The following is a 9,395-nucleotide window of genomic DNA, read 5'->3' on the forward strand; positions in this document are numbered from 1 at the left end:
AGACGTTTAATGACAGACAGAATTAGTGACTGTGATTTTGTTCATCAAAGCACTTCATTTTTTAAAGCCTAATAAATGTTGAAAGTGATAGATTTCTGTTATACTGTAATGTTGAATGTTTTTTTTTTATCATTAATGTTTTCATCATTAGCTGTATTAGTATATGATACTGGCCTGCATTCATAAAAAGATGCCATTACAACAAATACTTAAAAATATAGGTATAATGTCTTTAAGTTGCTTCTACATTAATTTGGAGAGTAATTGAAATTACAATATAAAAATATTCAAACAAATTTTTCTCTTTAATTACTACTACGTCGAGTGCAGCGAACTGCTTCCCGTTTAGAGCTTCTCTCTTTCTGAAATGCCTTATAGGACTGAGAGCCCCTGCGACCAGTTTATTGCTGCACGCCAGTTGGGTCTGTCAATTGCAAGTGCCTCCCAGTTGTCCAGGTTGATGGAGAAGGCCTGTAGATCTATCTTAATGACGTCTTCAAAACATAGATGGGGCGACCACATTTGCGGGGGGGCATTTGCCAGCTCGCCATACAGCAAGATTTTTGGGAGGCGGGTATGATAAATATGTCCAGTCAGACGGAGGTGACATTCACGAAGGATGGTGTACAGGTCACTGGAACCAGTTCTCTCAAGTATGACAGAGTTTGGCACTTGGTCCTTTCAGCATTCACCCAGTATGGGGCTGAGGCAGCGAAAATGTAAGGCATTGAGGCGATGTTCGCGCCTCCTGTCACTTGCATATAGCAAGGTGCTAAGTACACGCGCACCATGGTATAGTAGAGCAACGAGAGGTTCTTGTTGTGCCAGACACGCTTACTCAATTTTCCAAACACTGATGATGCCCTCCCAATGCGCATGTCAAGCTCTGTGTCGAGGTTATTGAACCTAGGTAGGTGAATTTGTCTACCACAGAAAGAGGTGTGTTGTTAACGTATACTGTAGGGTTCTGGGTTACAGGTTGGGCATAGATAACTTTTTTCAAGACTAATCTGCAAACCAAACTCTACATATGCAGCGGCAGAAGATGAGCAGAGTAGTTGTAGATCTGCCTCTGAGTGGGCAACAAAGGCAGCATCATCAGCATAAAGCAGCTCACGTACCAGAACATGGCATACTTTAGTCTTCGCCCACAGTCTTGCCTGATTGAACAGTTTTCTTGAGCTGCGGGTGTGTAGCAGGATACCAGAGTCATCAGGGAAGGCACAGCGTAGTAGGGCAGAGAAGAAAATTCCGAAAAGGGTAGGAGCAAGGACACATTCCTGCTCTCCTCCACACCTTATCTGCAACTCTTCAGCGCAAGTGCCTTCAGACTGTATAGTTGCCTTCATGCCCTCATGAAACTCAGTGATCACCTTCAGTAACTTTGGAGGGCAGCCATGTCTTTGTAGGATGAGGGAAATTTCCAGATCGACTAACATAGTCAAAAGCCTTGGTCAAGTCTACAAACACCAAGAACAGAGGTTTATGCTGTTCCAATACTTTTCCTGTAGTTGACGAACAAAGAACACCATGTCTGCTATGAAACGATCAGCACGAAACCCACCCTGGCTTTCAGGGAGGATACGATCAGCAAGGATTTGTAGACGTAGTAGAATAGTGCAAGCAAATCTCTTGCCAGCAATACTGAGCAGAGATATTCCTCTGAAGTTGTTACAATCTGCACGGTCCCCCTTGTTCTTATAGATGGTGATGATGTTGGCATCTCTAAGGACATCTTGGAGATATCCACTCTTCCAGCACATCACAACCAGATGATGTAGGACAGAGGCAAGAACATCACCCCCTGCCTTATAAACCTCAGAAGGAAGGCCGTCAGCTCCGGGACATTTATTTTTCAATGCTTAATTGGAGATTTTACTTCCTCACTGGTAATATCTGCATCCAGATCAGACATAGGAGGAAGCTCAGGAACAGCAGCAGTTATTGCCAGTGTGTTGGCTGTGACTGGCTGACCATAGAGGAGGCTATAGTGCTCTGCCCATCTCACTAATTGAGATTCCAGATCAGTCAGAAGTTCAGCTGATAGGGAACAGAGTGGAGAGGATTTTTTAGGGACTGGGCCCAAGGCTTCTTCCAGACCCTCAAAGACTCCTTGAATGTTTCCAGTGGATGCACTTAACTCAATCCGGTCACAGAGTGTGCTCCAGTAAACCTGCATGGCTATGTGAGTAACCCGCTGGACATTGCGGCATGCCTGCTTCAAAGCTGCCTTATTTGAGCGAGTGTTATGCTGCAGGTAGGACAGTCTGGCTGAGCGCTTGGAGTCAATTTCAGGTAGGAGCAGGCTGGCATGGGTTTTGAACCAGGGATCTGGATCGCTTTCCAAAGATGGAAAATTCAGCCTTTGTGGTAGTAGAGTGAAAGTGCTGCCAGGCAGCCGTAGTGTCTGCATGAGGAGGTGAGGAGTCGAAGCTGAAAGCAAGTAGTTCCTGGAATGCATGCTGCAACGCAGGAACATAGGTTGCAGAAACATCCAAATGAGGAGTAGGCTTAGGCCTGGCATAATGAAATTTGTTTGGGACCTTCCTTCAAATGTTCATGATTCACCAATACATGGTCAAGTTGGTGCCAGCGCTTGGAACGTGGATGACCTTGGAGGAGCTTGAGCCCTGAAAGAACGAGGAGGGGACACAGAGTTTGTGGGTGCTACAAAATTCCAGTAAGTGCTGCCCGTTGTCATTCACGTTGACATATCCATGGCTTCCCAGAATGTCACGGCATGCACACTAGAGTTAGCACTCACTCGGGCATTAAAGTCACCAAGGATCATCAAACGTTCAGTTAAGGGGGTCTTCTGAACAATAGCTAAGTTGATTGTAGAAAAATTCCTTGACATCTAGATCAGAAGTCAGTGTAGGGGCGTAAGTGGCTATGATTGTAACTGGGCCACAGTTTGTGTGCAGGCGCAGTAAGGAGAGGCGTGAGGAGATGGGGACAGGTTTTTCAACTGAGGACAGTAGCTTGCTTTGGATTGCAAAGCCAACACCATGCATTGGTCTGTCACCATCTGGGTATCCATTCCACAATAAAGTATAGTTTTTTTCCCGGACAGAACCAACACCGGTCAGCCAGGTTTCATTCAGGGCAGCGATGGAGATGTTAAGTCGGAGTAGTTCTGCATCAATCAGGGCTGATTTACGAGGTGAAACGCAATCCATGTTAGAACTAACACCAAGAGTGTACATTCCAGCATCCGATGGAGGTATATGCGACAGTTGCAGGATGACTACCAGGGCACGCCTGCTGTACACGCAAACCTTGCCGAGCAACGACAGCATTCTTAAGGACAGAGTTGCCAGTCGTAGAAGTTGAAAGTTTGCCGTCATAAAGGAGAGATGAGATGCTCATAGTAGAGAGTGCACTGTAATTAATAGCTATTAAAACAGCTATGTGTGTGATTAATATTTCTATCGATTGACAGCATTATTGCGGTATACATACATACCGGTACATACATGTATGTAGTATAAAATGACACACAATATAAATACAAGGACTTAAAATGGCTTCTTTTTTAAGTTCTTTCTGATATAGCTCTCTGCATCTCTCTCTGAGAAACAAGTGTATACTATGAAGCCACCTGCTTGTGTTAATTTTCCCTACAGAATCCCAAAAAAAGAAAAATGAAGCACAAAGCTAAAAGGAGAACATCCTTTTGTTCACCCAGCCAAATGTGTGTGGCAGGACAATCCTTACCTGCATGCAGTAATTCAGATTCATTATACAATGCGAATAGGACAACTGAAAATAATTACCTCTGTCAGCGCTCCAGAGCACTTAACCTGATGAGAGAGGGAGGGAGAGTGCTAGACAGAGAGAAAATATGCGCTCACCTTAAAATGAAGATGACTGAATCAGACACAATGATGTGGAGAGTGCTCCTGCAGCTGTGCTGAAGTGCATGAAAAATTCAGTTCACGCACTCCTCGTCGAATACATGCTCATGCTGTCCACCTCTAACGGAAGCTCGGAGCGGCTGTAGAAGTGTTGACCTGCCCGGTAGCTACAGCCGCTGAGACAAACCGAGCAGGTGTAGGCCCAACTTGGCTCCGATGACAGGCGTCCTGGGAATACTGGATGCTGAGGGAAGATGAAACAGACATCTAGTGCCTCACGATCCTGTTGATGGCTTCCAAATTTGACTTTCATGCATGAATTCAACTAAGTTTGTTTGCAGCAGTGTGGCTCATAAGGGTGAAATGATACTAATGTAATTCCTTACTGAAGGTGAAAACCTAGACAAGCACGGGTGGACCAAACTTAATTGGTATAGCATATATTAAAATACCAAAAGGGTTGAAGATATGCTTGAGATTGTGCCTTTAAGCAAGGCATTTAAAGGGATAGCTCACACAAAAATGAAAATTCTGTAGTGTTTAACTTACTCATATCATACCAAACCTGTATGATTTCAAACTGTGAAACATAAAATATATTTTGCAGAATGTTTACGCTGCTCTTTTAAATACAACAAATGGGCTTCTGTATTTTCAAACTAAGTGTGTATATACACTCACCTAAAGGATTATTAGGAACACCTGTTCAATTTCTCATTAATGCAATTATCTTAACCAATCACTTGGCAGTTGCTTCAATGCATTTAGGGGTGTGGTCCTGGTCAAGACAATCTCCTGAACTCCAAACTGAATGTCACAATGGGAAAGAAAGGTGATTTAAGTAATTTTTGAGCGTGGCATACTCAGACCTGATGGTTGTTGGTGCCAGATGGGCCGGTCTGAGTATTTCACAATCTGCTCAGTTACTGGGATTTTCACGCACAACCATTTCTAGGGTTTACAAAGAATGGTGTGAAAAGGGAAAAACATCCAGTATGCCGCAGTCCTGGGGGCGAAAATGCCTTGTTGATGCTAGAGGTGAGAGGAGAATGTGCTGACTGATTCAAACTGATAGAAGAGCAACTTTGACTGAAATGTGGATTTGCACTTGCACTTGACTGGAAGACGGGAAAAATGTTGCCTGGTCTGATGAGTCTCGATTTCTGTTAAGACATTCAGATGGAGTCAGAATTTGGCATAAACAGAATGAAAACATGGTATATCATGCCTTGTTACCACTGTGCAGGCTGGTGGCGGTGGTGTGGGGGATGTTTTTCTTGGCACACTTTAGGCCCTTCAGTGCCAATTGGGCATCGTTTAAATGCCACGGCCTACCTGAGCATTGTTTCTGACCATGTCCATCCCTTTATGACCACCATGTACCCATCCACTGATGGCTACTTCCAGCAGGATAATGCACCATGTTACAAACATTTCTAAAGAATGCTTTCAGCACCTTGTTGAATCAATGCCACGTAGAATTAATTAGTAGTGAAAGGGGGTCAAACAGGTTTAGTATGGTGTTCCTAATAATCCTTTAGGTGAGTGTATATAGAGCCTTGGAAATAAACTAATATAATAATTATAATAAAGCAAATAATTATAACTAATTAGTATTTAAAAAACAAGACAAAAAAAGCCTGAAAAAAATAAATGAAGTAAATATTTAATTAAAATAAAAAATATAATTAAATATATTAATACAAATATAATCATAAATAATACTAAGATAACAGTGCTTGACAGTCCTTTTACAGTCACTTTTTGTGCTTTCAATGTACATTCCAACATACACACCCTACAGCGCACTCACGTCCACCATTTTAGGCATCTGAAAGATATCATTAATGAAGCCCTATCTTGGCTAGCTGGAAGTGCCCATATCAATCTAATATCCCATTATTTTCACTGTTTGATGTGCAAATAAGTGTCAGACAGCAGCCACAATGCCATTTCCTGCCGTGTTCTTCTGACACCACAGTCAAAAACTATGACATGAGCACAGAGAGGGGTCTAACCCATCTGCCCGCCCCCTCTCAACATGACTCGACATTTTTGACTGCTCTGTTTTTAAAAAAAACACACACAGATGGAAAATTAGAGCTGGCACTCAGCAGATTGAGTCAGACTCAAGTTATACTTTCCTTTTTTAATGAAATATTCATGAAATGAAGTCTTTGACTAATTTTCAGTCTCTGAGAGAAAAATTGCCAAAGTCTCATATCACAGTGAGCAGTAACTGTGTTAATTAGATCCAGAGTGTGCCGTCTGAAGAAACTTTCTGCCGTTTAATGGTTGCCTGGATCAGTGGATGGATGCAACTTTGTTCACGTAAAACCCTATTCGAATTTGTCTTTAGAATCCGATCTTTGGATATTGAAGGATATCTAAATATCCTTAAATTAGCTATATTTTAATAAGAATATAAAGTGTAATTAACGCAGCGCACATTTTCTGTTTGATCCATGACCATAGTTGGAGAAAGAGATCAGACGTAAAAGGATGCAGCAGCAAACATAAATAGGGAAAGAAAACGGTTAACAATAACATTACTCTGAAACAAGTGCAGTTATAACCTTCATACTATCATATTTTCTGCATAACTTATTAGACTCCAGGTCAAAAGAAAAGTGTGTTTTTTTCAATGAGCACAGACATTCTCTGCAATAAGACCGCGATGCGTGAATACACTGCAAGCTCGCTCTCGCTCATATCTGAGGTAATCATTAACACCATTACCACTTACAGTACAGTGTTTTACTGAACTAAATACATTACAATCGGCTAAAACGAATACACAGTTTAGTTTTCTGAACAAGAGCGCTCCCATGTCAGTGTTTCTCACAATGTTACTGTGAATTGCAGCACATTTCAGCGTGCCGTGCACAAACACAAAATACCAGCAGTTCATTAGGGAACGTGCATTTCTTAAAGGGGCCACACTTTATTTCCTTACTCGTGGTGAATATGGACCTCCTCCAGGAAAGGTGTAGTGCTGGTGCGCTCCCAGCTCCGCATGACAGCTTTCACATTACCAATTTTTCATATGAACTGTGCCCTGTTCTGAATTAAACTGCCAGTGTAAAAACTTCCTTTATTTATATTCTTAAAATGAGATAAATCACTGCTTATTCTGAATTTAAGTTTAGGCTTAAGAGACATGAACAAGTTTGAAAAACATCTATGACCTTCGATATATGTCTAGTCTTCAAGCTCTGAGTATGGTTTCACTAATAATAAACATACATTTGCATAAAGCATGCATATTTGTCCATACCCATGTTGATTAGAGTATTAAAAACTTGAACCATATTAATTTAAGCTACATTTAGAACTGAGAAATAGGTGCGATTCAATTGATTATTCGCGAGTTAACGTATGACAATATGCGATTATTCGCGATCAAATATTTGTATTTATTTATGTACAAGTATGGAAGTATGGAAGACATTCCATTTCATTTTTTTATATATAAATTTTAATATTTTAATATCCAAAGATCGGATTCGAAAAACAAATCCAAATAGCACCTTTCTCTTTCATATATATATAATATTTTTTTATATATAAATGCAGTCCATTGCAGTCCATAATATAAAAAAATATATGGGCTGTTAATCAATTAAAATATTTAATCGCATATTGTCATGCGTTAACTCGTGATTAAATACAATTTAATCACACATTTTTATCAGTTCTAAATGTAGCTTAAATTAATATGGTTCAAGTTTTTAATACTCTAATCAACATGGGTATGGACAAATATGCATGCTTTATGCAAATGTACATTTATTATTAGTGAAACCATACTCAGAGCTTGACGACTAGACATGTATCAAAGGTCATAGATGTTTTTCAAACTTGTTCATGTCTCTTAAGCCTAAGCTTAAAAAAAATCAGAATAAGCAGTGATTTCTCATTTTAAGAATAAAGGAAGTTTTTACACTGGCAGCTTAATTTAGAACAGGGCACAGTTCGTATGAAAAATTGGTAATGTGAAAGCTGTCATGTGGGCCTGGAAGCGCACCATACCTGGAGGAGGTCCATATATATATATATATTAGGGCCGGGACTTTAACGCGTTAATTAAGATTAATTAATTACGTGACTTTAACGCGTTAATTAATTACGCAAAAAAAATAAAATAAATTTACCACACTTATTTTTGCACCGCGGAACGTTTTTCAATGAATGAGTTTCGACGGATCGATTATACTGGAACACCAACTAGCGCTCCAGAGCCATGTCGGGAGCTCCAGAGTCGCGACAACAACAAACCATGAGTGAACATGAGCGAAGAAGCTGATGAGACTGCTTTGCTTGGCCCTGTGGATGGGAAATTTTGTTTAAAAAAACGAAAGAATGGAAGCGTCGTCAAGAGCATGGTTGTGTGCAAGCTATACAACAAGGAATCTGCGTATCACCGCAGCACATCGAGCCCCAAATATCACAAATATGCTTTTGCTAAACTTAATGGCAAACATTGCTGGTCTGCTGGACTGAAATAAATAAACAATATTTTGTTGATTAAGCTTATGTATTCAGTCATTATTCAATGGTATACTAAAAATACATGTGAAAAATTACTTCTCATTGTTCTCAGGTCAAATATTTATATGTAATTAAAATGCGATTAATTTCGATTAATTAATTACAAAGCCTCTAATTAATTAGATTAATTTTTTTAATCGAGTCCCGGCCCTAATATATATATATAGGGGCTGTCAAACGATTAATTTTTTTTATCACGGTTAATCGCATGATTGTCATGAGTTAACTCGCGATTAATCGCTATTTAATCCCAGATTTTTATTTGTTGTAAATGTATCTTAAATTGAGTTTGAATTAAGTTTTGAATACTCTAATCAACATGGGTATATGGACAATTATGCATGCTTTATGCAAATGTACGTTTATTATTAGTGAAACCATATAATACTTATTCAATAATAATCAATAAAACAGCATGAAGACTAGATATGTATCAAAGGTCATAGATGTTTATCAAAGAACTTGTTCATGTCTCTTAAGCCTAGCTTAAAAATTCAGAATAAGCAGGGATTTCTCTTATTTTAAGAATATAAATAAAGGTAGTATTACTGGCAGTTTAGTTCAGAACAGGGCACAGTTCGTATGAAAAACTGGTAATGTGAAAGCTGTCATGTTGACCTGTGAGCGCACCAGTAACACACCATACCCGAAGGAGGTCCATATTCCACAGGTAGGAATAAAGTGTGGCCCCTTTAAGAGAGGCGCGCTCTCTATTGAACTGCCGGTATTTTGCGTGTGCGCGCCGAACTATGCCTCGATTCACGTGAACAGTGTGAAGAACATGGACCCGGGAGCGTTCTTGTTCAGAAGAGTAACCTGTGCATTCGTTTTAGCCGATTGTAATGCATTTAGTTCAGTATAACATGTACTGTAAGTGGTAATGTTTCAAAGATTTACCTCAGACATGAGCGAGAGTGAGCTTCAGTGTATTCACGCAGCGCGCTCGGACTGCAGAAAATGTGCTCAATGTAAACCGACTTTTCTTCC

At 40.1% G+C, this 9,395-nt stretch overlaps 1 protein-coding gene across 3 annotated transcripts in view; it reads left to right on the forward strand.

Annotated features, from left to right (window-relative positions):
• plxna2 (plexin A2) overlaps window positions 1–9,395 on the forward strand; it is a 280,272-nt gene that overhangs the window by 266,256 nt on the left and 4,621 nt on the right. The gene's annotated exons all lie outside the window — the stretch shown is intronic.

This window comes from Pseudorasbora parva, chromosome 6 (genome assembly GCF_024679245.1).
Source record: "Pseudorasbora parva isolate DD20220531a chromosome 6, ASM2467924v1, whole genome shotgun sequence".
Taxonomy (NCBI): domain Eukaryota; kingdom Metazoa; phylum Chordata; class Actinopteri; order Cypriniformes; family Gobionidae; genus Pseudorasbora; species Pseudorasbora parva.